Consider the following 27,856-nt stretch of genomic DNA (forward strand, 5'->3'; position numbering starts at 1 on the left):
GTGAAACACAAAATGCACCAGACAACTAAAGAGATTATTTTATTCAGGCTATTGCAACAGAGAGAACACTCATGAGTGAGGAACGCTAAAGAGCAAGCAGGGAGGCTGGGGTTTTATCGAGGTGGGTAAACAAGAAAATCATGAGGATGCATGGAGGCAGGTCTTACCTATGTCATGAGGAGGAGGATGATTCTTTGTCGTTAATCATTTCCCAGAATACACAACAGTGGGAGGAGTTCTTAACTGTCACTGTTTCCTGTGAGGACAGGGCTCAGATAAAGTTTAACATTCTCAGTTCCTCCTTCAGTTCAAAACAAGTGAATATTATTCCTCGATGAACAACTCAGAAGCGATCATAAGCCCTCTGTAGGGGGGCAAAGCAGGGTCTAAGAAACAGTTTCTCAGGGGGTCTTGTTGACATTGTTCTTGTAAAATTAGTTGAACCATCTGTTGACAGGTGGCGGCAAAAATCAGTTCTTTTCAAGTCCTGGATATCAGGCATCTTACATTTAAAAAGAGAGATATTTAATGTGAAACATTGCATTAAACTAAAGAGCTAGGAGTTGAAACCAGACAGTAAATAGTCTGACAGATGCCAGGAGGTCAGTGGAGGAAAATCTTTCGCTTATGCAACACCATTCATTGGGTTTCTTAAAGTTAGGATGTCAATACTCTGGTGATATTGTCCACAGTCTTGGTTGCCTCCCATATAAGAGCATGCATGACCCGAGCATTTTGCTGGACTTCCTTCTTTAAAGACCCAAACAGCAGCCAGACAGCAGTGTGTCCAGGGAAAAGTTCAGCCCATGAGTAATCTGTCGCAACGATGAATCCTTTGAGGTTTACATCAAGTTGTTGGACCTTAGCTCTCAGGGCTTCTTAGGATCCTAGAGAAAAGAGCCAGAGCAAGGCAACTTGGAGTTTCAGTAAATAAAAATTTGGGTAATCAGGTTTTCGTTCTTCATGATACCAGGTCAGGTGGGCGGGATGAAAACTGGAAAACTTAGCATGGAGTGTTGTAGTGAGATATTGAAAGAAACTGGAAGAACTGAATGTTTGGTGTGGACTGACAATTTGGGCAAGGTGACAGGATCCAGTCCAGTTTGCAAGTAGGTACCACAGGTGTTTTTTTTGTTTTTGTTTTTGTTTTTTTTTACCTGCTAGGGAGGGGTAAGTATCTACCAGAAAGATAGATTGTGCATATCCATGAACTATCTGCAATTTACATAAAGGTGCAAAATAGCTCAAAAGGAATGAAGAGGGCTAAAATCTGATAACTGGGAAAGATTTACTCTGGGAAATAATTTTCCATTGATACACAGAATTTCTCTCTACAGTCACCTTTTTCTTGATCAAAAATATTCTCCAAGAAAGATTATCCTTCAACACAAAATAATGGTGGTCTCATTACATTTAGCCTGATTATTTATATAAGTGCAGCAAGAAGAGTATAATTTACCATATATAGGTCTTCTTAAGTTTGCTTTAATGAAAGTGTTCATCATGAATCTCAGGTTGGACTTTTAAAAGCCACTTAAGTTTAGGAAACCAAGAGCCAAGAACTTACCACCAGATCTCTCCTGCATTACCTATAGATTTCAGTAAATTCCACACTTCTTCAGGTTCCCAAAATATCTTCACATTCCTGAACCTCCCAGGAAGTAACTTCTCTTACTCAACTGAAATTCTAGGAATCCTACAAGCCAAGTAGAGGACAGTTTTCCCAAGAGGGCTCTGTAAGCATTGGCTCCATAAAGTAAGCCTTTGTTCCTTAAAAGTGTTTGGTCATATCTAATTAAATAAGCATAATTCTCAAATATGACATTCTAGGCAAAGCCACAATTGCATAAGCAAGGATTCCAATTATGTCCTGCTAACAACGAGGACCTCATTATTGAACCTATTCAAATAATTATAGTACCATGAAAATAAAATACTTAATAGTTCCTGAATTCTGAAGAGATCAGACAGGGGGGAAAAGATAAATGTTTCATTTCAGTTTATAAAAGCATAATCAACTAAGCTGTTAGGAGTTATAGACAGCTTAAGAGAAAAAACAGCTTAGAGGGCTCCTTGTATCCCAAAAAATAAAGCATTAATACAGCAACAATAGGCCAGGCAGCTCACGCCTGCAATCACACCACTTTGGGAGGTTGAGGTGGGTGGATCACAAGGTCAGGAGTTCAAGACCAGCTGGCCAATATGGTGACACCCATAGTAGACTCTACTAAAAAAAAAAAAAAAAAAATTAGCCAGGCATGGTGGCATACACCTATAGTCACAGCTACTTGGGAGGCTGAGGCAGAAGAATCACTTGAACCTAGGAGGCGGAGGTTGCAGTGAGCTGAGATCAGGCCACTGCACTCCAGCCCGGGCAATAGAGTAAGACTCTGTCTCAAAAAAAAAAAAAACAAGAAAAGCAAAGCACTTGCGGTATCTACTTGCAAACTGGATTGGATCTTGTTATCTTGCCCAAATTGTCATCTTTTTCAAAAATGAAAAAAGCCTGAGGAAAGTTTATTATAAGAACAATGTAACTGACAAGAAAGTTTGGTTGTTTCTATGGTGTATAAAACAAAATAAAGCCAATCCAAAACACGTTTTAGATAAAATATCCATAAACATAGTGATTAATCCTATTTTCAAAGAAGGGTGGATTTTATATCTAGTTTGTGAAAGTGGATGAACAAATGTTTTTACAGAGAAAAATTTCTTTGGCTGATTGTGGTGGCTCACGCCTGTAATCCCAGCACTTTGGGAGGCCAAGGCAGGTGGATCATCTGAAGTCGGGAGTTTGAGGCCAGCCTAGCCAATATGGTGAAACACAGTCTCTACTAAAAATACAAAAATTAGCTGGGCGTGGTGGCAGGTGCCTGTAATCCCAGCTACTTGGGAAGCTGAGGCAGGAGAATCGCTTGAATCTGGGAGGCGGAGATTGCAGTGAGCCAAGATTGTACCACTGCACTCCAGCCGGGGCGACAGAGTGAGACTCCATCTCAAAAAAAAAAAAAAAGAAAAAAAATTCTTCATATATGGCATATAATAATCCCAAGACATAATACACCACGAATATTAAGCACATAGTTAGAATATACCAAAAATATGTGGAAAACATCAAGTTCAGGGATTCAGAAAGTCTGGAGTAAGTCCTTAACATCTGTATACTAATAAAACTCCGTAGGTAAGTGATATGAATCCCAACTTGAAAACCACTGGTCTAAAAGATGCTAGATTCAAATTAAAGAAGTAAAGTTCTGACCAAGTTAGCATTGATAAAAAGTAAATGGAACGATGACTGCTAACACCATACTGTTGCTGTCTAATATTAGGCAAAATAGTACCAGGACTCTGGGAAATAGAAATGTATCATGGACAGAGAGGGCATTGACAATTCTCTAGAAACTTCTCGTATAGCATATAATTTCAAAATATTTATAGTAACAACATTTAACTGATGCAAATTTAACCTAGGGAAGGTTATGCTTCTTTTCCGATTTGCCAACGCTTTCCATGGACTTCATCAGTAGTAGCATATCAAATAAACCTAATTATTTCTAGACCCTTCCTTTTTCACAAGCTAAAAGAATAAATCCCTTGTGATTTTTCTAGGTGCCCTTTCAAAAATCTAAAAGACAGTATTAGGTATAAAAAATATCATTTAGGATTCAATTTAGGAAAGACAAGATATCAAAAGCTGTCAGGAGATTTGAACATTGATCAAGATATGATCATGGATTACTGAGAATAATACTTGGCTATCAATTTCATCAAAGTGATAACAGCTCTAAGAAATAAATGTAGGCGGTAACATGATGGTGAAGAATCTTAACTCAGCTCTTTCAAAAGTGAGAACACTTTGCTCTCTTAAATAATCAAGGACATGACAAAGTCAACAAAAAGCGCAGTACGTTTCACAGTACTCAGAATCTTTGTTATCTAGGCAGATTACACAAAAGGTAAGAATAATTGCTTTTATAATCTTTTATGATTGCTTATCAAGAGCAGACCAATAAGAGAAGAAAATGTTGTCATTTGAGCAAAATTCTCTCAAAATACAGTTTGAGAGAATCAAACTATAGTTTTGCATCAGTACTATCCCTCCTACTAAAGATCTTTTAGAAAATCTTACAAATAAATCACAAACCTTAGCCAGCTTTGACCACAGCAAACAATATTCCATTTCCACAAACTTTCTACAACTTTCTGTATCCATTTGTGTTTTGTCCTAAACTTTCCTCTCTCTCAGTTAGAACAACCAGTCATTTTACTTTAGAACAAAACTACTCTCTTTTTCCCTCAACAGAAGCACATCCCCTTTAGTTCAACTTCTGAAAGTGGCAAAAAAAAAAAAAAGAAAAAAAAATGAACACACTTATTAACAGACCCAAAGGTGTAGCCTCTCCCATGTCATACATGGGAACTTCAGGAATACGCTTTTGATATACATATTTATTTATTCCAAAGCCAATCAATATAGAGGACCTTTAAGAGATTTTATAATATAATGCCATCCAGGAGTAGGAAAATGTTACAAACTCACTGACATGTATATACTGTACATACAGATACAGATAGAGAGCTTATAGCTTTGATTTTAAAATTTTAGCCATGGGGTCGGGCATGGGGACTGACACCTGTAATCCCAGTATTTTGAGAGGTGAAGGCGGGCGGATCACTTGAACTCCGGGGTTCAAGATCAGCCTGGGCAACACGGCAAGACCTCGTCTCTACAAAAACACAAAAATTAGCTGCGAATGGTGGTGTGTGCCTGTAGTCCCAGGTACTTAGCAGGCTGAGGTGGAAAGATCACTTGAGCCCAGGAGGCTGTAGCTGCAGTGAGCTGTGATCACTCCACTGCACTCCCACCTGGGCGTCAGAGACCCTGTCTCAAAAAATAAAATAAAATTTTAGCCGTGGGTCAAGCATAAATACAAATATAAAACTCATTGTATTCTTAATTGAGTTAATCTCAAAAAGACAAATACACAAACAGAAAAGAGTAACAAAGCAGATTGTCATGCCTCCCCCAGCAGAGACAGGATCTCCATAAGCCATTGACCCATTTACAGAGGTTACAAAGGGTTGGACCATAAAACCAAAAGAAGCCGGCAGTACAAACCATGCAAGTACTCAAAAAGAATCAAAATCAAATTTTTACCATGCCATCAATGGACAAGAGTCTCAAACCCAAAAGTGAGAGTCAGACTCACCATCGGGTCCTCCAGCCAGTGGTCCGGGGAGCAAACTCGAGGACCAGAGGACCCAAGGGAAAGGCTCAGGCCTGAGTCATGGCCCCAAACTGTCAAAGACAAAATGAACTGAACTATAAAGGAGATGATTGAATTCAGTCTATTGCAATAGGGAAAATATGCTTTAGTGAGGAATCTCAAAGAAAAGGAAGTGGATCTGGGGTTTCATAAAATCAGGCAAATAAAGGAATTGTCAGGAAGAAGGGAGGTAAGTCTTATCTATTGGTAGAGGGGAGGGTTATTTGCAGCTAGCAGTTTTGTGGAACACAAAGGGGTAAGGGATTGTAGAAAACAAAAGAATAGGAGGATTTCTTACCCGTTGCTGTTTTCCTGGAGTACAGGGGTCAGAAAAAGTTTAGTATTGTTGAGGGCTTATCAAGCAACTAAATGTAAACCATGATCATTATGGTTAGTTTAGTGACTTTCAAGTTGGCATCATTCCACAGTGATTATTGTAATCTACTGTAAAATCATAGTAAGAAACTTTTGTTTTGAGACAGTGTCTTACTCTGTCACCCAGGCTGGAGTGCACTGGTGTGATCTTGGCTCACTGCAACCTCTGCCTCCCGGGTTCAAGCAATTCTCCTGCCTCAGCCTCCTGAGTGGCTGAGACTACAGGCTCCTGCCACCATGCCTGACTAATTTTTTGTATTTTCATAGAGACAGGGTTTTGCCATGTTGCCTAGGGTGGTCTTGAACTCCTGAGCTTAGGCAATCTGCCTACCTCAGCCTCCCAAAGTGCTAGAATTATAGGCGTGAGCCACTATGCCCAGTCTTACATTTTTTTTTTTTTATCATGAAAGTCAAATAGTAAAGTTTACAAATGATTGTCTTTTAAAATATTACTTCAGACAGAGTCAGTGATATTCCTACTCCCTTGAGGGATCATGTGGAAGGGAAGAAGTTGTGCAAAAGCATCTACAAATAGTGTTGCAACTTCAGGGCACCAAGAGTCCCAGACAGTGTACATTGAGGTGGCGTCAAGGAAAGGGGAGGTTGGAGAGATAGCCAAGGACAGGATGGGGAGGGACATCTGGGCCTCTCACACAAATTAGAACCCAGTCTGCAGGGAGGTGGAAAGGGCTTGGAGTCAGGAGTGTGATGCCATTTTGCTAGGAGTCTGAGCAGCAGCGCCAAGTTCTCTGGGTTTGGATCTAGACTTTGCCACCATGGCTCTGTAATCTTGAACAAGTTACTTAACCTGGGTTTTCTTCCATTGTAAAACGATGTTAATAACATCTATTTCGGAGGAGTGTTGTGACACTGTAATTAAAATGAGTAGAATTATGCCATGACTACTGCTAGAACTTCAGTCATTGTTACCTTTGTGTGCTTTCTGGCTAAGTGTTGCTGCCTGGGAGCCCTGACACCAGTGGACCTCCAATATTCCCTTATAGGAGTGACTGAGTAATATCAATCTGGTTGGAAGTTGTGGAGGTAGGTAAAGGTTCCACTTGATACCATATCTGCAGAGCTATTCAGGCAAGAGTGACTAAAGTTAACTGATCAAATAAAATAATGAGGTTCTGGAGGTTAGGGTGTGGTTAAAGTCTTGCTAATGCTACACGTATTGTGTGTGAGGGAGGGCAGGAAATGAGATTGGCTAAGATCTATGGCAATGGCTAACACTATACAGCTCTAGGAAGGTGACTGTTATGTCAGTATCTACTTAATGCTCCTGCTTAAACCTCTGCTACAGTGAAAGCAGGGAACAAAAGTAAGATGGACAGGGAGAAACACCAATGGTCTAAATATGTCTGAGACTTGAAATGCAGAGGAAGTTACAAAGCCTTGGCAAAGGTTGAGTTTGTTTGTTAAAATATATTATGTGTTTCTGCACACTTCTGTTTATTGCAGCACCATTCACAATAGCAAAGACTTGGAACCAACCCAAATGTTCATCACTGATAGACTGGATTAAGAAAATGTGGCACATATACACCATGGAATACTATGCAGCCGTTAAAAAGAATGAGTTCATGTCCTTTGCAGGGACATGGATGAAGCTGGAAGCCATCATTCTCAGCAAACTAACACAGGAACAGAAAACCAACCACCACATGTTCTCACTCATAAATGGGATTTGAACAATAAGAAAACATGGACACAGGGAGGTGAACATCGCACACCGGGGCCTCTTGGGAGGAGTGGGGAAAGGGGAGGGAGAGCGTTAGGACAAATACTAATGCATGCGTGGCTTAAAACCTAGATGATGGGTTGATAGGTGCTGCAAACCACCATGGCACATGTATATCTGTATAACAAAGCTGCACATTGTGCACATGTATCCCAGAACTTAAAGTAAAATAAAATAAAATATGTATGTATATGATGTTTCATCAAAAAGTGAGAAATTAAAAGAACAGCATCTCAGCCCCCTCATAAGTTTGCACACACAGGAGTAGATTTTAAGATTCTTGTTCGTCCCAGAGATTGTTCTAACCTTCATTAGGAATGCCAACTTGATTTGCTACTAGTTCCCAGCCCAGCTGAGCTGGCGAATTTTTTTTAGAGCATAAGGCCTCTCATATTGCTGTGCAAGTGTCTGCTGGCTGCAAACCAGTGTGGTTCAAAGCCAATTTCTGTCCCCCACCTCACTCAAGAATGGCACTGTGTGGGCATTTGTCATGGCCTCAGAACAGGGCAGCAGGAACCACTACCATCTTTTGATGTGTAAGCAAAATACCCATTTTTTTCCATTATTGAATACCTATTCTTTTCCCATAAGTTCTAAGTCATAGCTTAAAACATTAGAATGAAATATTACCCCCACCCCGCCCCTTCAGCTGGATAGAGGACAAAGAGAACACGGAAACCTGAACACTCATGGCAGAAACATCCACAGAAAAATGCCTCTGTTTCCAAATTAATTTGGGTAGTGTCACCATTTGCTTTGCTATTATGTCAAGCCTTGCTTCCAGGGGCAGAAAGGTTTTACACAAATAGATTGTTAGTACTGTAGGGAGCTGAAGTTTACTCAATCACTGCAAGAGCCATGGCTTTCAGAGCTTCTGACCATGACCCAGTGTAAGAAATACACTTTTATTATGACCCAATGCACACATCCATAACTGAAGCAAATCTTCCGTGGTATAAGTACTCCCACCTTGGCTCATTACTAGCCATCAACTTCATGTCATGGAACCACTGAACATGAGTCGGGAAGAGGTGTGTACAATCAGCTGTCAGCACATAACTGCTACACACACACATACACACACACTAACAACAACGATTAAGAAACTGCTGAGGCCGGGCGCGGTGGCTCAAGCCTGTAATCCTAGCACTTTGGGAGGCTGAGGTGGGCGGATCACGAGGTCAGGAGATCAAGACCATCATGGCTGACACGGTGAAACCCCATCTCTACTAAAAATACAAAAAAATTTAGCCGGGCATGGTGGCGGGCGCCTGTAGTCCCAGCTATTCAGGAGGCTGAGGCAGGAGAATGGTGTGAACCCAGGAGGCGGAGCTTGCAGTGAGCCGAGATCGCGCCACTGCACTCCAGCCTGGGCGACAGAGCAAGACTCCATCTCAAAAAAAAAAAAAAAAGAAAGAAAGAAACTGCTGAACTAGTGTTGCAAAGAACACAGTTTGGGAAACTCTATCTAAATTGCAAAGCTTTTTCAGCAAAACACCCTCCCTTGTAAGTTAATCTTCTGTTGGTAATGTTCTAAGAAAGGTGGTTCCCCTATTTTATTTATTTATTTGTTTGTTTGTTTGTTTCTGAGACTGTTGTCCAGGCTGGAGTGCAATGGCATGTTCTTGGCTCTTGCAACCTCTGCCTCCCGGGTTCAAGCGATTCTCTTGTCTCAGCCTCCTGAGTAGCTGGGATTACAAGAGCGTGCCACTAGGCCCGGCTAATTTTTGTATTTTTGGTATAGACGGGGTTTCACCATGTTAGTCAGACTGGTCTCTAACTCCTGACCTCATGATCCACCCACCTCGACCTCCCAACGTGCTGGGATTACAGGCGTGAGCCACTGTGCCCGGCCTCCTCTATTTTAATCTCTGCCTTCTCTGATTCTTCTGCGGTTCAGAAACATTGTGCTTCTGCCAGATGATACTTTCTTTGAAAGCAGTTTTTATAAAACACTAAAAATTAAGTCCGATCTACTATAAAATGAAAGGTGAAGGGGTGTGTGTGTGTGTGTGTAAATTCACGACTCCAGGTATTCTAAACAATTGAATGAACATCGGCAGTTTTCCCTTAAGCCTTAAAATTATTTTGCAAATAATAGAATCATATTGCTACATAACAAACCACCCTAAAAGTCAATGGCATTCAACAATAAGCATTTATTTCTCACACAATTGAGGGTTAGCTTCAGGGACTATCTGCCTGCTCTTTTGTCTGTGGAGCAGTTGGGGGCTCTACTCTAAGCCGGGTTTGGTTTGGGCAGCTTTGTTTCAGATACCTCAAATCCATCTCTTGGGACCACAGGGCTAGACTGAAGAAACCATGCCTTCTTATAACAATGGAAATGTTCAAGAGAGCAGGAGGAAATTGTAAAGATCTCTGGAGGGCATCACTTTTGCCTCTTTCTCTCAGCCAAAGCAAGTCACTCCCTCTTTCTCTCCCACCACAGTGAGAGGGCAGTACAAAATTATATGCCAAAGGTAATGGTTCCAAGGAAGAGGGAAGAATTGGGGCTTGGGGAAGGCTGAATAATGCACTCCAAAAATCTCTACATTCTAATATCTGGAACCTGTGAATTTACTTCAGGTTTGCAAAAGGGCTTAGCATATGTGATTAAATTAAGGGTGGGGAGATTATCCTGGATTTTCTGGATGGGCCCAATGTAATCCCAAGGGTCCTTCTAAGAGGGAGACAGGAGATCAGAGTTAGAGGAAGTATGTGGGGTGATGGAAGCAGAAAGAAGAGGCAACGTGCTGTGAGGTCATGAGCCACGGAATGAGAACAGCCTGCAGAAGCTGGAAAAGGCAAAGAAGCAGAATCTTCTCTGAAGCTTCCAGAATGAATGCAGCCCTGCCAACACCTTGATTTCAGGCTTCTGACCTCCAGAAGTATAAGAGAATAAGTTTTGTTGTCTTAAATGTGAACCAAAAAGTATCCACTAGGTTTGTGGTAATTGTGTTACAGTAGCAATAGAAAACCAGTACAGATTGTGGTGTCAGGAAGTAGGGTGCTGATGTAACAAATGCCTGGAAATGTGGAAGTGGCATTGGCATTGGGTAGAAAGGACTAATTTGCACTGAACAGACTGTTAGTAGAAAAATGGATGTTAAAGACTCTGCTGGTGAGGACTCAGGAGAAATGAGGAACATTATTGGAAACTAGAGGAAAGGGATCCTGTTACATAGTGACAGGAAGGTTAGCAGAACCATGTTATATATTTCCGTGGAAGGAGGAACTTGTCAACCATGTACTTGGGTATTTAGCTTAGGATAGCTCCAAGCAAAGTGTTGAAGGTACAACCTGGCTTATTCCTTATAACTTACAGCAAATGTCAGAAGAAAGAGATAAATTGAGGAAAGGACTGTTAAGTAAAAGGAACCAATATTTAATGATTTTGTAAATTCTCAGCCTATCCAGATTACAAAAAAGGATAAAATTAGGAGATTTACTGTCAGGAAGTGTGTTCTAGAGAGGAAAGCCAAAAATATGGATTTTTTTTTTTTTAAATAGTATCTTACTCTGTGTCCCAGGCTGGATTTTCAGGGTGCAATCATGGCTCACTGCACTCTCAAACACCTGGGCTCAAGGGATACTCCTGCCTCAGCCACCCAAGTAGCTGAGTCTGCAGGCACATGCCACCATGCCCAGTTACTTTAAAAATTTTTTTTCATAGAGATTATGTCTCACTATGTTGCCCAGGCTGATCTTGAACTCCTGATCTCAAGCGATCTTCCTGCCTCAGCTTCTCAAAGTGCTAGAATTATAGGCATAAGCCACCACCACACCTGGCCTGGACACCATTTTGCTAGTGTCTGAGAAGAAACAAAATGTCACAGTGTTCTGTCACACAGAAAGCTCTTTGAAGAGATTAAATACATGACTCATGGATTATTTCAGCCATCTCATGGGACTATCTAGGAAAGATCTGTGGAAGAGCCTCTTATCTAATGGAGTGAATCCTTATGACATACATAAGAGACCCACAAGATTCTTGATGATATTATACTAGCAGCAACACTGCCAGCTTAGCCAGAAAGGGACAAAAATAAGACAACAATTTTAAAAGGTTGTTGGACTCCCAAAATTCTACAGATAGGAAACAGGTAGATAAAACTACTTAGATGGGCCAGGCGCGGTGGCTCATGCCTGTAATCTCAGTACTGTGGGAGGCCATGGTGGGTGGATTGCTTGAAGTCAGGAGTTCAAGACCAGCCTGGATAACATGGTAAAACCCCACCTCTACTAAAAATGCAAAAATTAACTGGGCATGGTGGTGCATGCCTGTAGTCCCAGCTACTCATGAGGCTGAGGCAGAAGAATTGCTTGAACCCAGGAGGCAGAGGTGCAGTGCACCAAGATCATACCACTGCACTTCAGCCTGCATGGCTCAAAAACAAAAACAAACCAACTAACAATAACAACAACAAGAAAAAACCTACTTAGATGACAACATGTGCCCTCTTCCTGAAAAAGGAAGTATGATTCAGAGGATAGAACCTCAGACCCAAGAGTTGAGGCAAGAGTCACAGAGGATTAATCTCAGGTTTTGAAATGGAGTTTTCACAGTTGGTTTTCAAAATTGCTTGGGACTGGAGACTCCTTTCTTCATTCCATGTTCCCCTTTTTGAATAGGAATGTCTATAACTGTTATCCTGTGCCTGTCTCACTAGTGTATTTTAGGAGTAGATAACTTATTTTCTAGTTTTATTGGTCCACTGATAGAGAGGAATTTTTTCCTAAGATGGATCGTAGTCGGAGTCTTACCCATTTTTTATTTAGATAATTTAGATGAATAAATTTGGGGCATTTGAAATGGTAATATTCAAAGAGAATTTGGACTTTAAATTGATGTTATGATAGGTTGAGACTTCTGGGGATATTGAGAAGAGGTGAATGTAGTTTGACATGGAATGGATGTGAATCTTTGGGACTCAGAGGGCAGACGGTGGTAAGCTAAATAATGATCCCCCAAAGATGTTCCCAACATAATCCCTGGATCTTGTGAACATTACTTTATATGGCAAAAAAGGACTTTGCACGTGGTTGCTAAGGGTCTTAAAATGGGGAGATTATCCTGGGTTATCTAGGCAGACTCTAAATATATCACAAGAATCCTTATAAGAGGGCAGGAAGGGCCGGGTGCGGTGGCTCACACCTGTAATCCCAGCACTTTGGGAGGTGGAGGTGGGCAGATCACCTGAGGTCAGGAGTTCAAGACCAGCCTGGCCGACAAGGTGAAACCCTATCTCTACAAAAATACAGAAATTAGCTGGGCATGATGGTGGGTGCTTATAATACCAGCTACTCAGGAGGCTGAGGCAGGAGAATTGCTTGAACCTGGGAGGCAGAGGTTGCAGTGAGCTGAGATCATGCCATTGCACTCTAGCCCGGGTGAAAGAGCAAAACTCCATCTCCAAAAATAAAAATAAAAAATAAAAAAAATTGGAAAAAGAAGCAGAGATTGGAGAGATGCTGCCTGGATCCAGTGAGTACCACAGTTCTAGAAATTAGAAGAAGCAAGGAATAGATTCTCCTTTATAGTCTCCAGAAGAGACTAGGTCTGCTGACAATTGATTTTTATTCCTTAAGACTTATTCTGGACTTCTGACCTCCAGAACTGTGAAATAATAAATTTGTATTATTTTTAGTTGTTATGTTTGAAGTAATTTGCTACAGCAGCAATTGAAAACTAATATAGGGTCATTAATACAATCTTCTGTAGAAATAAACCTTGCTACCCTGTTTTTACATATAAAATTGTCTTAAGCATTGTCATTATATTTAAAATAGGCAGTTTGTGAACATTTGACATTCTCAAATGTGAGTTGATCTTGTACTGGACCAATCTGTCTTCTAAAAGAAAGCATCTTTACTTTAAAAATAAAAGTCAGTGAGTAATTGGATCAGAAATGCAGAAATGTTCATTATAAGCAACAGTAACAACAGTTAGTTGGAAAGTTAAAATAATATGTGATGGAATAACAACTATTAATAGGAGAGTATTGGAAGTCACTGAAAGGGATTTTGTAGTTACAAGTGCCTCCTCCTCCCTCCTCAGTTTTGCTGGAGAGAGGCTGGGGAGCCCACGTCATAAAGATAGAAACAGTGGGGAAGGAGAGAGGAGAAAGGAAAGAGCTGGAGACCCATGGAACTAGATGCTGTGGAGCAGCTGTACCATATGATCAGTGCGGCTTACATAGAAAGGGAAAGGGGACTTAAAAAATGTATTGCTGTAAATGATATAAATGTTATTGGCTTCTCCTCAAAGTTTTCAAGAAATACAGGGTCAGAATATGAACGGTTTGGAAATTTCTTATGGTTGTTGGAAGGAAGATACACAGTATATATCAGTGGTATTATTTGGGGTCCTTCCTCAAAGGTTACTTGATCATTCAGAAATGTGTTTAGGCTATAGGTGTTAGAAAAGTGGAACAATAATACCATAACAAGTAGGAATTTGTTTCCCTCCTTTAACAACAAACCTGGAGCTACAGAGTTGTAGAGGAATGGTTCTTCAAAGACCCAGGCTCCTTTCATCTTTCCTTACTGCGTTATCCAAGTGGCTTTCAGTTTAGGCTTATACCTTGTGTTTGAATGATGGCTGTTACAGTTCAAGGCTTCATGACCTCATTCAAAGGCAGGAAGTCCAGGGGTGTCCAGGGTAAGCACTTAGCTCCTCCTGCATTTCTTTTTAAAGGAAACAAAATATCTTTCCCAGAATCCCTCAGTGGACTTTCCTTTGGCCAGAACTGGGTCACATGCTGCCCCATCCCCTCGTACTACTAGAGTAGAGCCTGAGAAAGCAAATATCTAGTTTTGCAGACTCCAAAGTGGGATGTAGCCAAGGAAATTGGACTTGCAATGACTTTAGGTTGACCATCCAGTGGTGTCTGCCACAAGTGTATCCACTCTCTCTTTTCTTTGAAGGACTTGAGGCTAATGAGTTTGGAAACTGAGCAAGGACCACACTTTTTGTTAATAGGTCTGTCCTCCAGAGAAAAGCCACTACACAGCTTTCCAAAAATGCTGGCATTCCCCTCATCAGTGGACTCCTCAGTGCTGAGGTGAATATGTTTCTTCTGGGGCATCTTAGAGAACATAGCATTGAGGGAGATAAGTAGATAACACTTGATACATCTATTAGAGCATTTTCTTAAATTCTTGGATTCTCCCTCTACATAGCAAGGTATCCCTGGCATCTCACTCTCATAAATATAACTTAGCATAGACCTAAAAACTCAGACTCTGGAACCAGGCTATCTGATTTGAATCTCAGCTTTACCAATTACAAGCTGCACGTGGCAAGTTATTTAACCTATATATGCCTAAGTTTTCCCTTTTATAAATGAGGATGTTACCACTTGTCTCATAGGTTTATTATTATAATAAGATAATTTGATATATGATAGCATTTTGAAAAGTGCTTGGCACCTAGTAAGGGTTACATGTATGCCAACTAGCATTATTGTTTACATCAGTCCTCATGAGTCTAGATTTCAGCAGCTAACTAAGCAGATGATTAATGCTACTCCCAACTGCCCAGGTGAACCCATTGAGTCTAGAATCTTTGCTCATGCCTCCATATCGATACATTCAGCCTCATCTAAGGCTATGTTCTTCCCTCCTTGGTCTAGCATTCTCAGAATTTCTCTCCACACATATTCCCTGGACTTTTGCTTTTATAAATTAGCAGAATCTCACACCTCCTATGATGGATAAGTCTTTTCTTTCAGAGTTTGCCTTTCCAATTGGCCTTTTGAGGAGTGCTGGGATTTGTAGTAAGAGAAAATGAGGAGTATTTGGCACAGGGTATAAAGTTTCAAGTCAACACCCTCAAGCCAGGTCATTAGAGGATCTCAATCAAAGCAGCAAGAACCTCATGACTGCCTTCATTTGGCAAAGGAAGCCAACACAAGGCCTGAGGGGTGTGGAGTACATCAATGAAGTCATCTGAATTGTCCTATGTAACTCCATTCAATCCTCAGGGTCCTAATGAAGTTCTAATTAATGCTTTTGGTTTCAAATAAGAGAGTGGTCAGGCTATGAATGCAAGTGACTTTGTAATTCAGCAATCCAAAAGATTAATATTTGAGGTTTTTTCACTTACTTTGACCTCCACCTGCTAGAAATCAAAAGGTTTTCTGCTTGTCTGTTTCAGAAGTCATAGAAAAGCCCTGGTTTATAGGTACCTTGAGCTGAGAATGTAAGAATTTCAGCTCGTAATTTTATTTTTTAAAGCTGCTCAGGCTGGGTGCAGTGGCTCACACCTGTAATCCCAGCACTTTGGGAGGCCAAGGCGGGTGGATCACGAGGTCAGGAGATGGAGACCATCCTGGCTAACATGGTGAAACCCCGTCTCTACTAAAAATACAAAAAATTAACCAGGCATGGTGGCGTGCACCTGTAGTGCCAGCTACTTGGGAGGCTGAGGCAGGAGAATCGCTTGAACCCGGGAGGCAGAGATTGCAGTGAGCTGAGAGTACACCACTGCACTCCAACCTGGGTGACAGAGCAAGACTCTGTCTCAAAAAAAAAAAAAAAAAAAAAAAAAAAGCTGTTCAGCTCCATAAAAAACAACCACCTTACTCTCACGGTCTTATTGTGAGAATCTTATTCCTAAGTCTCATTGCTCAGTTGTCACTTGGTTACCCCAAAGCTTGATTTCAATGGGTACTTCATTGTAGATGTATACAGTTGATAACAAACTTTTGCCACTGTATACCATGGGCTACCTGCATCAAAGACCTTTAAAGAAGCTGAGTTTTCAGCCCTCAACCTTAATCAGACTAGATAACCTATCCCTGATTTCATCTATTTCCCTTAGGGTCTATGCCTGTTAATTCAAATGTCTGTATCAGTCAGGCTACTTAACCACAAGCAACAGAAACTTACTCTGACCAATTAAAGAAGATCACTCGAGCCCAGGGGTTCAAGACCAGCCTGGGCAAAATAGAGAGACCCCATCTCTATTAAAAAAAATTAAAAAGTTAGCTGGGTGTGATGGCTTGCACCTGTAGTCCCAGCTACTTGGGAGGCAGAGGTGGGAGGATCACTTGAGCCTCGAAGGTCGAGGCTGCCAGTGAGCTGTGATTATGCCGCTGCACTCCAGCCTGGGCAAAAGAGTGAGAACCTGTCTCAAAAAAAAGAGAAGAAACAAGAAAGAAGAAGAAGGTGGAGGCCAGAGGAATGCATATAGAAAGAACTCCTCAAATCTGGCAAGGTGAAGACATTGTCACCTGGATCGCTATCTGCCAGGCATCACAGCTTACATCATGAGCATTATGGCACTACCACTAGCAACGCTGCCCTAAAAATTTGGTAAGCACCTTTACCATCAGAGGTTTTATCTTGCACCAAGATTACATAGTGGATAATTCCTCAAGCCATTAGAGTTCAGGTCCTGGGCAGAAAAATATTTCCTTTGTTTATTTCACAGACACCAGTTCAAAGACTGAACCACATGGGTCCCAGCTTTATAAGGTTTACATACATAATTGTTATTTTTGTTGCTTATAATTTTCATGCAGTTTGAATAGGTCAAGAAACCTGGTCTATGTAGGGCACCTTAAATATCCCCTTTAATATTTATGGTATTACTCACAGTACTTTCTGCTGGATCTTCCTTTCTTCCTGGTTGTCTGGGGTGAACAGCATGGCATAATAGAAAGGTTCTGGGCTTTGGAGTCAGGCAAACTTTGGGTTCGATCCTGGCTCTGATCCTGATCAGCATTGCCTGTCTGTAAGTATATTACTTACCTTTTCTAAGTCTTGGCTTCTTTTTCTATGAAATAGGTATAGTAAAATCTGCTCCATGAATTGTTAAAATATAACTCACATAGAGCTTTGTAAGAGATGCTGAGAAACAATACATAGTTGGTCCTCTGTAAGCATGGATTCGGAGGATCCTAAATCCTCAGATTCAATCAATCACAGATCGAAATCCGCAGATACAGAGGCTGACTATACTTGATTATATGTAAAAAGCTGTGTTTACTATGCTTATAATCGAGCAATTATTTAAAGTATTATACATGTGACAGACAAATGAAAAGAAATGAAGCAATACAGTTAGAGTAGACTTAGCAATACCAACAGACACTGTTGCATTGTTGTGAAATAGTCCTAAGTATCTTTCTTTTTTTAACCTGACACCCGTTGTTTGCAAGCGGTGGAAATGCTAAAAGTGAATCTCTTTTCACCAGGAATGCATGACCTTGGCCATCAGCTGCCAGGGCTTTTACTATTGAAATCCTGTTATGTTATTTTCTTCCCAAGTTTTTAATGAATTGTCTCTTGAGAGGATGTGATGAAATATACAGCTGCATCCTAATAAGCATCTTTATGTCTATAAACGGTGTCCTTTAGCAATGAATAATAAAAATTGTAATCTTAACTGTGGGAAAAACAATTTAGATAGTATTAATTTTTCTTAAAGGCATTGCAGGTGTATTATTTATATAAAGAAATAGAATATGTAATACATATATGGAAAATACATATTTGTGTATACAAGCGAATTTACTTAATTTCTCTATATACACATATACTTTTTATAAAAAATATCCTGAAACAAAACCATCTGTAATATCTTCTATAGCAGCGGGTTCATAAAATTGAAATGATTGATGCCTTTCAGAAATCTCTAGGCAACCAGGTGTTACCATTATTAACCACCCGTGGGAACTTGGCTTCAAATCCAATCTATTATGATTAGAATCTGCATGATCTGTATGAAGTACAGCAAGTCCCGGCCACCAGATGTCACCATTCTTCTATTTCCCTCCTGGTGCTTGGGGAGAGCTAGAGACTCTATTTTCTCTCAAGGGACTGAGGGAAATACGTGCCTCAGAACATTACTGGGATTTCACCAAAAGGTCTTTTCTTAGTCATCCTGGCCTTGCAGATTTCCCTGTGGTTTTTTAGTATCTTGACTTGACAGTTCATAATAGCTGAGGAGCCAAGTGGCTGATAATTTGGGGCTCATCTGGTCAGGAAGTGTTAGAGCCATTTCCTCCAGCTAAGCTTGAAGACAGGATTGACATAAGGTGCCCAAAGCCCAGAACTTGCTCAGTGCAGGAGAGGCTATGGATGTGCCCTTTTAAGGTCCTGGGGTCAGGAGACCTCAACCAGCTATGAGCTCACTTACAAAATGAAGGAGAGGGACTGAATCATTTCTAGGGTCTAAAAATTCCATGATTCTCAGTTTGTAAATGCCTCTGGTGGGGAGGGTGGGTAGTAGGGTGGGGGTAATCTAAGTCCAAGAAATAAGACCCCAGAGAGGACAACGAAGTAGGGGTGAAGTCCTGCAGGGCAGATCAGAGGAAACTGAATATGAATCCTTATGAGGTCTGGATGTAGTGACTGGTTATGGGGTCTGGAACTTGCTGGGGTTATGATCTTGTGGATTCTACCACGAACTTAATAGCCCACTCTTCCTCCATTCCAGATACTACTTAACAATAAACTATAATGCTTATCGATGTAAATGTATGGCATTCTCTCTCCTGGGGCTTGGTTGGATTTAATCTGTCATGTCAGTCAATGTTCTTTGTGGTGCCTTCAGGGCACAGGATGTGTTTTATTTGTGAATTTACAACAGTGCAGTTTTCAGCTAGCTCATCTGGAGTGTTCCTAAAATCCACGAGTGGGAGCAGGGCAGAGAAGGAAGAATGGATTTCATGTATTAAGTGCCAGATATCCCTAAGTATTTCACATATATTTCATATCATCTTCACAGTAACCTCATGAAGCAGCATTTATTATGCTCATAGATAAAGATGAATTCAAATGGTTAAGTGGCTTGCCCTAGGTCACGAAAACCAAATGGCTGTATACATACTGCTTTGTGTAATGCGTTCTAAGAAAGAGTAAACAGCCTCAGGGCGTTTTGTTAAAGTTGCCTGCACCCGTAAGATGGTTGAGACCACAGTCTCCCCATCACTGGGCTTCGCTGCTGTAAGGCCCCTTGTCCTTTGGGGCTTGGACTGCGCCACTCCGGAGGATGCATTGTCATATCAATATCTGCACACCGCCCCTGACCTTGTTAGAATATTATTTATGACCTCGATCGGAGGTCCCGCGCTCGCTCCTTTCTCCCCTTGGGCTGCGGAACAGAGTGGCTGGGAGAAGTCCTCCTAGACAGGGTTGAGAGTTTGCCGACGGCCCCTGAGAAGCTGGGGCGTTCCGAATTGGCTGAGCCCGAGGCCGGGGGCGGGGAGTTTGCCAAACGTCCCCGGCCGGAATTTCTGCCTCCTAGAGCCACGAGCCCAGAAGCGGGGAGAAGTTGGTGAGGTCGACTAGGGGAGGGTTGCCAGGAATTGAGGACAGACTCCCGCCCCGGTCTACTGAGCTCCCAGAGGAGCGTCCCTGCTGCGTCGGGGCTGAGTGTGGACGCGCTGCGCGCGGCCCCGCCAAGGCTGGTAGTTTGCAGACCGTCCCTGCCGCGGCCCGCTCCGCGGCGGCCCTGCGGCTCCCGCGGCGGCGGCGGCCCCGGGCGCGATCCAGCCCAGGTAGCCGCGCCGCAGGCTCGGGGCGTCGCGACCCAGCGCCTTGGGCCCCGTGGGCACGGCGGCCGGCGGGTGCTCCTGGCTGCTGCTGCTGCCCAACAAGGAGGTAAGAGCTGCCGGATCGGGATGATCGCGTCGGAGCTCGTCATCCCCGCGGGGTGATGCGCGCAGAGGGGACCGCTGGGGGCACGGGGAACCGGGCGCGGGCGAGGAGAGCCCGCACCGGGGTCGGCGCGGTCGGGGGCTTCCTTCCGTCGTTCCTCTGCCGCCTGCGTGGGTGCCCCGGCCCCGGCCTCTCTGCAGGACCCCGGAGTGCAGACGGGGGACAAGCCTTGAGGAGCCCACCTGCCCCCGGCAGCGCCTCCCGGGGGAGGCTGAACCCACCAGGCCCCGTGACGAGGGGGCTTGTCGGCTTTCCTAGGGACAGTCCAAAGGAAGCTCTGGTTGCGCGGGCTGGAGGCGAGCGGCCAGGGATGGTAGATGGGCGCTCGGACCGCGGAGGAGCTCGGTGGGGGTCACGCCGCAGGCGTGGGCCGGGCCGGGGTCCTCGGGACCCAGGCGCACTGGGCGGGCTCGGCCAGAGGCCAGTAGGGAGGAAGGAAGAAGGAGGGAGGCTGGCCCTGAGCCCCTAGGGAGGAGGCATGCGGCGGGCCGGTGCTCCGGGCCTGAGGGTCCAGGAGGCCCGGGGGCGCCCCAGCTGTTAGGGGACGGCCCACGGGTCCACGATCCCGCCGGCGCGCTCAGCGCTGCTGCCGGGTCTGGGAGGCTGCAGGGAGCGCAGAGCCCACACCCGCGCACACACTCCCCGAGAGCATGCTCAGTGCGGTCCTGGGAACTTCCTGCCGAGTCGTGAGCCGCCCCGGCCCGCTCCTGGCCCACTCCTGGCCCTTGGCTCGCAAAGTTGGGGGCGGCGGGGCTAGAGAGTCGTGGGCGCCGCTCTCGCCTGTGGCTCCTCTGCGCCCCTGGCCCCTGCCTCGCCTCAGTTGAGCTCCGCGCTCTGCTCTCCCCCGCTGTCCCCGCAGCCGGGATTGGGGGCGTGGGTGTTAGCCCCTGCTCTCAGTGGCGGGGTGGCCAGAGGCCTGGAGCGCGACTCTCAGCCTGGTGGACCTGCGCGCTGTGCGCCCTCTTGGTGCCCGGACCTGGCGCGGCGAGCAGGCGGGGTGCAAGGGGGTGTGTGAGCCCAGGGACGCTCGCGCACACACTTGCTGTCACACACAAAGCCGTGGTTTTGTAGCCGCCGCGCGGAAGAGCCGAAGAGGGAAGGGGGTGGCGCTTGCATTGTCCAGAGGCGTTTGGAGCGCTGATGGGTGCTTGGCTCCTCAGGGCTGCGGGAACCGGGTGATGTGGATGGATTCGGTCTAGGGCCCGGCCCTCCTGGGACCCACTGCCAGGCCTGGCCCCGGGTGGCCGCCGCTATCTGCACCTGGCTCTGGCGGCCCAGTTAGGGGAGGTTGGGTACTTCTAGGTCTGTGAAGTTGGGAAGGGGCAAACTCGGGTTTCTGTGGGGTTCGGGTGGATGGCAACATCGCACTTGTAAACACACCCAGACCCAAGTGTTAGAGGTAGCACCTCATTCTAAAGAGATGCGAGTGGGAAGCTAGGTCGTTGAACTGACCGCCCACCCCCCAGTTTATTGTCAGGACCTGATCAACTTGGTTTTTACTCCAAGAGACTCCCCAGTGTTAATCTCTGTGTCGTGAATGAACATCCTAAGCCTTGCGGCTGCATCAGAACTCCCTTGTCGGATCCGAGAAAATCACTGAACATTTTTTCATGAAGGGCAAAGCACCTGAGATCTTTCGTGAATGAATTTTCACCCCCCTCCCCCCGTCCCCACTTCTTTCCTATAAATTATTTTTGTTGCTATTGTTCAGGGCTGAGATGGGCATCCTCAGATTTATTTGGCAGTTAAGATTAGAGCAAAGCTCTCCTGTCTTTTTTTTTTTTTTTTTTTTTTTTTTTAAGATGGGGTTTTGCTCTTGTTGCCCAGGCTGGAGTGCAATGGCGCGTTCTCAGCTCACTGCATCCTCAGCTTCCCGGGTTCAAGCGATTCTCTTGCCTCAGCCCCCCAAGTAGCTGGGATTTCAGGCGCCTGTCACCATGCCTGGCTAATTTTTCATTTTTAGTAGAGACGGGGTTTCACCCTATTGGTCAGGCTGGTCGCGAACTCCTGACCTCCGGTGATCCACCTGCCTCGGCTTTCCAAAGTGCTGGAATTATAGGCGTGACCCACCGTGCCCGGCTTAGAGCAAAGCTCTCTTTTCTAGAGAGCTTTTTAGTTTTTTCCAGTTTAGTTTTTTCCTCTTGCCCTCCTCCATCACCCTGCTTTTAAATGCTCATTTAAATGCCCATGTCGTCAGCCTTACTTGGAGAGGCCCTGAAAAGCAAGGTGATGGAGGAGGGGCAAAAGGGTGACTGTTTCACCCTTTGTAGGGGCTGGGAGAAGAGGAGAAGGAAGTTGCTCTGTCTGGCATCTGCCTCTGCTGGGGTGGCTCTGCCTGGGCATAGGGTTTGGGCTTTTTCTTTCATCTCCTCCTTTGTTTCACCCTGCCTTCTTCACTCTAGGACACTCGTGACTGGAGTCATTCGGTGAAGGAATCTGCAGTCCTGCTTTGGAGCTTTGCAGGGTTTGCACCTACACAAGCAGCCACCAGTTGGTTTTAAGGTGAACTGCAATGGCAGGAGGCGTGGGGAGTTCTGCCCCGATCTGCCGGTGGCAACTGTGTGCTCCAGCTGCTGCTGCAGAGCAGCTCATGGGCTTTTTGATCTCCTCAGCAGTGTGCATTTCAAGTGCTTTGTGTCTGGAAGTGTGAATATAGTACTCATTTATATATATTCCCTCATCTGTATACATTTTTATAAAGAGGTGTGTGCCTATGTACATGCATATGCTGTGTTCTTTGGTAGAATCTGGAAGCTGGAAGGGACCTCAGGAAATCACAGGCATTCACATAATCTCTCATCCCATTCAATTTTCTTAGTTTTAAAATAACCAAGCCACCTTCTGTGCAGCCGTCCTCCAAAAGCATTGAAATGCTAGAATCCCCTGTGACCCTAGCTGACGGGGAGGCCTTTGGAAGTAGGAGTTCCCAGGCACCGTTCTAGGTATCACTCTGACATTTGACACAACTTTTCCCTAATGTTCCATGTGTCTCAGGATCTAAGGCATTACAGAGACATCCCTGGATTAATTTTGGCAGGGGACAGGCAGTGACTAGTGTACCCTGCAGAGATGTGTAGAAAACTGCAAAGAGCAGTCATCTGTAAGATCTGGGTTGGAAAGTTTATGGCCTCTCCTTCCCGTCATACAGACAGATGGCTGCTCTGCTCTTTCTCAAGAGGCTTTAAGCACAGTAGGAACTCATTGTCTTCCTTCCTCGTTATGTGTCATGGGCTCCTGGCCCTAGGAGGCATGGAGGAGGAGTGGTTGGGAGTGGCATTCTGTGTTGATGCTGTTATAATAGGCCTCAGGAAAGTGTGTGCTGTTAGCTTTGTCTCTGGGGGTTTCCTGTGGTGAATTTCAAAGTTTGGGGAAGGGTCCTGGTGTCAGATGAACAGGTTGATGGGTAGTTTTGACTGCTATAATTCAGATGATACTTGAGAAAAGGGAGGAAATAATTTTATATGGGGGGATTGCTATCTGGGTGACAATTGAGAAGATAGGGTGAGAAATAAATAAGCATTTGGGACTTGTCAGTGCAGGTTTTACCAGGCTGCCTTTAAAGTTAATAATTGCTTTGAAGTATAGAGTCACTCTTAGTAGCCAGAAGATGGCTACACTTTCAAATTTCTCTTTGAAATTAAGTAATGATCTCTCCAACCCTTAAAGTCTCTAATCTAAGCCATATCCCTATACATGTATTACATCCTGTGTCAACATTCACAGTTGTGACTGATGCTGGCTGCTGATGAGCATTTATCTAGCATCTGCCATGTGCCATGCACTGGGCTGGTGCTGGGTATAAAGATGTCCTCCTAAATTATCTCACTTTTAATTTATCAGACCTTCTTTTACTGTGTGTTAATGCAAACTAATAGCTCTTGGAAAGCCGCCAAGGTGGGTCCCAGGAGCCTTAGCCCTGTAACCACGTTCTCAGCCTGAGGAGTTTGGACTCGAGCTTTGCGTTTGCCCATTTGGGCTGTTTTATTTATTTTTTTCATTGTCACAATTAAGTGCATCCTTCCTTGACTTTGTCATATCTGCAGGGCTATGTGTGTTCATGGGAGGGTTTGGAGGAATCACTTTATTTGTTCAAAATCCCACAGTTCTCTTGTCTAAACACGCAATCTTCTGGAATGGGAACAGGGCTTTCCTCTCGGGACTCTGCCCAGTCTTAAAAATCAGGACAGGCAAGGGTTATACGCTATGGTGGCTGGGTTTGGTGGGAGCAGTTTGTCTTGTAAACTGGCACTGTCTCTTTGTCACCTTCACTGCCAGGCTGGCATTAATGCCTGCTGGATCTTGACCCTTGCTCAAGTGGCTCCCTGCAATGGCTAAGGAATATTTCTCCACTCTATTTCCTGACAAAGTGAACTCAGGAATGAGTTACACTCAAGTACTTCTGTTACTAGTAAGAGTTAACTACTGGTGCTTGCAATAGGTTTACTTTTTAAAATGTCAGCACTTCAAGGTTATCCCTAGAATAATAACAGCCTCACTTATTTGCATCCCTTTGTGATTTGTGTGGCTGGCCCTTGAGGGAACATGTGCCACCCACCCACTCCTGTTTGAACTTCACGCTGTAATGTTGTAGTTCGGTGCACAGACTGCTTATAAGTCCTGTCATGCTGGTGAAATGTTTTTTAAAACTTATTGTAAGTATCCTACAGAGAAAAGCCTTCCACTCTATTTGTTTTGGGTCTTTTCCATGTCTGGGTCCCCGCGTGGGAGTTTGTTATGTTGGTGATCATCATAGAGATTGTATTATATGTCTTGGTGGAGAAACATCAGAAAAGGTGGGCAAGAAAATAGGAATGATGGCGATGAAAAACATCTATCTTCCCCGATTGGCATTATTGCAGATGCTTCTTTTGTACTCCAGGTATTTCCCTGAACAATGAGGTAGATGCTGTGTTATTCCCGGTTTATACATGGAGAGACCGTAACATCGTGAGGTCAGGAAATCTAGCTAAGGTCACAAACAGCTACTGAGTGGCAGAGCAAGGATTTGAAGCCAGGTGGTCTAGGTCCAGAGCCAGTGCGGGATGGGCTGTGAGTAGTGGTTAAGGCTGATGAGCCTGCCCTGTACTAGCCAGCACCTTCTTTCCAACCCAAGCCGAGAGGGCTTCATAGATACCCAGCGGCACCGCAGGGGGGCCCTCCTCTTTCTAGCTGAGGTCACCGTGCAGAGAGTTGGAGGGACTTTCTCAAACTCTCACCAGCAGGCAACTGTGGCAGAGCTGGACCTCCCATCTCATCTGTGGTCCCACAGGAACAGTTGGTAACAGTTGATAATGGGTGCCTGCCTGCTTTGTTTATAGGGATGATACAGGAAGAGAATTGATGGCTACTGGGCATCTGTTCCTCCCTGGAGCCCACTGTGTGCTCACACCCAGCTTCACCTTGGAATGTGGTGGGGAGCAGGTTGGTGTGGCCCCGTTCCCTCCTATCATCCCCAGCTGGGAGAATCTATGTCCTTTGGAATGAAGGGTTCCCTTTCTCATGTCATCTTTTAAGTTTGACATCATAAGAATTCAGTCTAGGCTGGATTTTCCATTTCACTCTTACGAATTCTCTGTGTTTTAGGGCTGCTGGCTCCTCTCAGCCTTGATTTCCTTTCTTTAGGAGTATGGGGTGGGTGAGGGGTGACCTGGAAGAGGTATGAGGACTCTTCCTTAACATTTCTGATAAAGGGTGCCTGTGAAGACGTTCCCGCAGTGTCTGTGGAATCCTAGAGAGAGAGCAGGGCCACACAAAATGCTCCTCTGAACCCGAGGTCGCCACACTTTGTGGAATCTTCCCGTTGGACATAGCAGTGAGCACCCATTTCCTTTCCTGCCCTCACCTACTCCTGATTCGGAATGCTTCTGCTGAATAAATAGTCCCTGGCTACCCAAGGAGTTTAAAGTCTAAGCCTGGTCAGTGCACACCCAGGAGAGTTAAGTTTAGTGATAAAGGGAAATGTAGATGAAGAACACACTAATTCAGCCCGTGTGACCACTTTGGGCCTCAGTTGTTAGGTTGAGACGTAAGAGGGGATTGAAGGCACTCCAAAGATCTGTTCAGTTCGTCATCTTGCTTAATCCTATACATGTGGCAAAAGAGGTGTAACATAACTGAAATTCCCTTATTAAATTGAAAAGAAGGTTGAGAACACATTCAGATTGTTTTTGCCCTTACCGGTAGACTATTTAGCAGACAGCTGAAAAGCTTAACTAAGAAGAATCAGCCCTTTATTGTTACTCTCTTTGGGGATGTTTATCTTTGTATGTTTAGAAATAAAAAACCTTGGTCCTTACTTTCAGCCCTGAAATAACCTGCTTTCCTTTAGTGAAGCTATTTTTTCCCTTGGGAAATTGAGATTCATTGAGATTCAAAGAGTAGGGACGATGACCAGGCTCATAGCCTTCTGTGGTTCCTCACACAGCGCCCTGGGGATGTGGCTAGGTGTTTACATACTGCCACCAGCAGGGCCAGATTCTGTCTACACATTCAGTGTGTAACTACTACCTTTCAACGTAAGAGAGTTTGGTGTCAGTCTTCTTGCGGTTTTGCAGCTGCTTTTTTTTTTTTTTTTAACCATCTGTTATTTTCACCTCCAGTTTGTTATTTACAAGCATCCATGCCGGTGAGTTTTCTAAATGACCGATTCTTTCTTAGATGCAAAGAAAAAGCACCATCTTTGCCTCATGCAGTGTGTGATCTCTCTGTTTTCCTTTGGCATCTTTCTTAGTGTTTCTGTTTGGTATATTTCCTTCCTCCCCTTTCCTGTAATGTTTAGAGCACCTAGGGTTAGAGGCCCCACCCGGTGAGGATATGGCAGGGAAGAGGAGTTTCCCTCTGTCCCCTTCCCCCAGTAATCTTCATCATGCAGCGTCCCCAGTCTTGTGTAAGACCTTTGCAAACACGGCTTCAAGCCCCTCTGTTCATCTTGATTGCCTTCCCTCTGTAAAAAAGTTCTTAATGGGACATTCTCGCTTTCTTCCTTTATTTGATTTTTAGCTATGATGCTTGGCAGTTTTAAAGATGACATTGTTATGTGGGCAGTCTTCACTGTACATTACACACAAATATAATTCTTCTGGGTAAATAGGATCAACTTTTACAGGTTCACCATTCCTCCTTTGCAATTCTTATGTGCAGTGAGCTCCATCAAAGGGAAGGTTCCCCCTTCCCCCGCCCCCAGGCTTGTTCCAAATAAACCCCCCCCAAAACAAAAAAAGAAACACGTAGCTCCAATAAAGAAAGGAGTGTCATGGAGCTCTCATGGGTGCAGGCTGGAAGCTCCAGGCCTGGCGTGCTGGAGCCACGAGATGAGCTGTCCAGGCAGCGTGGCATCGTGAGTGAACTCCGACTGTGGCAGGTGAGGCTTCTGCACTTAGCTGACTGTCTTCATGTGGACCGATTCTGTGCTTAGTGATTCTGATTTCTTATCTGAAAAGCGATGCATCACTTAACTTCTACACTTGGAGGGTTCTACTAGTGTGCCTGTGTGGCTGGGTTCTGCACACTCAGCTACTTCAGTTTCTTTAGTCTGTCCTTAAAAAGATTCCTAGGTCTGTTCCTGGTTTTGAGGTCCATTTGTTCATTATGCTCTTTTAGAGTTCATCTTTTAAAATCAGTCTGTCGACATTTTTTTTTCTCTTAGCACAATTTGTGGTCTCATGCAGGTCAACAAATTGGGACTCTGAATGTGAGCGTGTGTGTCCACACACCACTAGGGCTTATTACCTTATTGTTAATGTTATCTTAAGAAAAAGTGGAGGCTGGGTGCAGTGGCTTATGCCTGTAATCCCAGCACTCT

The 27,856-nt window shown here is 44.2% G+C and overlaps 1 protein-coding gene across 3 annotated transcripts in view; it reads left to right on the forward strand.

Moving 5' to 3' along the window:
• The first annotated feature begins 19,640 nt into the window (after positions 1-19,640).
• The window catches only part of MGAT5 (alpha-1,6-mannosylglycoprotein 6-beta-N-acetylglucosaminyltransferase), a 336,921-nt gene continuing 328,705 nt past the window's right edge, over positions 19,641-27,856 (forward strand). For all 3 annotated transcript variants that reach the window (XR_013401979.1, XM_015109959.3, XM_015109960.3), the window contains exon 1: positions 19,641-19,998. The gene's annotated coding sequence lies outside the window, so the exon portion shown is untranslated. The remainder of the gene's footprint in view (positions 19,999-27,856) is intronic.

Source organism: Macaca mulatta, chromosome 12, assembly GCF_049350105.2.
Source record: "Macaca mulatta isolate MMU2019108-1 chromosome 12, T2T-MMU8v2.0, whole genome shotgun sequence".
Taxonomy (NCBI): Eukaryota; Metazoa; Chordata; class Mammalia; order Primates; family Cercopithecidae; genus Macaca; species Macaca mulatta.